This window comes from Prionailurus bengalensis, chromosome B4, assembly GCF_016509475.1.
Source record: "Prionailurus bengalensis isolate Pbe53 chromosome B4, Fcat_Pben_1.1_paternal_pri, whole genome shotgun sequence".
Taxonomy (NCBI): Eukaryota; Metazoa; Chordata; class Mammalia; order Carnivora; family Felidae; genus Prionailurus; species Prionailurus bengalensis.
In genome coordinates this window covers 42,268,844-42,269,797 of record NC_057358.1, presented here as the reverse complement: position 1 = coordinate 42,269,797, position 954 = coordinate 42,268,844, and the positions used below count along the sequence as shown (strand labels likewise).

At 40.7% G+C, this 954-nt stretch overlaps 1 pseudogene; it reads right to left on the bottom strand.

Moving 5' to 3' along the window:
• Positions 1-236: 236 nt before the first annotated feature.
• Positions 237-394, bottom strand: LOC122474087 (annotated as a pseudogene).
• Between the last annotated feature and the right edge of the window lie 560 nt (positions 395-954).

Sequence of the window (954 nt, the reverse complement as noted above, 5' to 3'; positions counted from 1 at the left end):
TAATAATTGTCTCATTTGACCATAACAGTATTTCCAGAAGGCAGGACTAAGATGGGGAGCATCAATATAGGATAAGGTCAACTCATTGTCATCTGTCTCATTGACAGACAAGAATATGGGATAGTCTAAGGCTCGAGAGGGAGCGGGAAGGAAACAAGTTACCCTCACTGGTAAATCAAGTTTTTGTGGGTCCAGAGGAGTAAAGAAAGAGGTGAGGAAGCGGAATAGAATTAAATTCCAAATGTGTTATGAACTAACAGGAATATGACCTGTTTGAAAGGGAGAGATCGTGGGAGTACAAAAGAGGACAGAGTGCATGAAGTGGGAACTTAATTAGTAATAATCGCACCTCGGATAAACCTCACTGGCTACGATACTGCCGCTGCGCAAAGCTCAAATGGGAACTTAAAAGAGTAACGTAAGTGACTATCTAGGAAAAGAACAAGGAAATCCTACAGAGAGGAAAGTTACAAAGCAGCAGGAGTTTGCCATATAAGGATGTGTGAATTTCACGGACAGGAATCAAGGAGGAGGGATGCAGGTGCGCGCGCCCCCCCCCACACACACACAAAGTATTTAGACTATGATTCCAGTAAAGACTTACCTAACAGAAAGACTAAGCATGTCCTTAAGGGACCATCAAATTATTGTGTTTAAATGCAACTGGGGGGAATTTTTCATATTCTAAATATAAACAAACCATTAAGGAGTAATTGTTGGGAAATAATCAAGAACCTTTTGGAGCTTCATTATTCATGTTTGAATGTTCAACATATTTTTCTTTTGAACTGTGTATATGAAATAGCACCATAATGTCTTCAGAACTTGGAACAGCATGAAGGTCTTAATCTGGCCCTATGTCCTACACTGCTCTTGCTATGGTCCCTTTTCTACCTGCCACGTGTGTAAGGACCAATAACATTCAAGTCCGGTCAATTAAGTAGTGCTCCACAA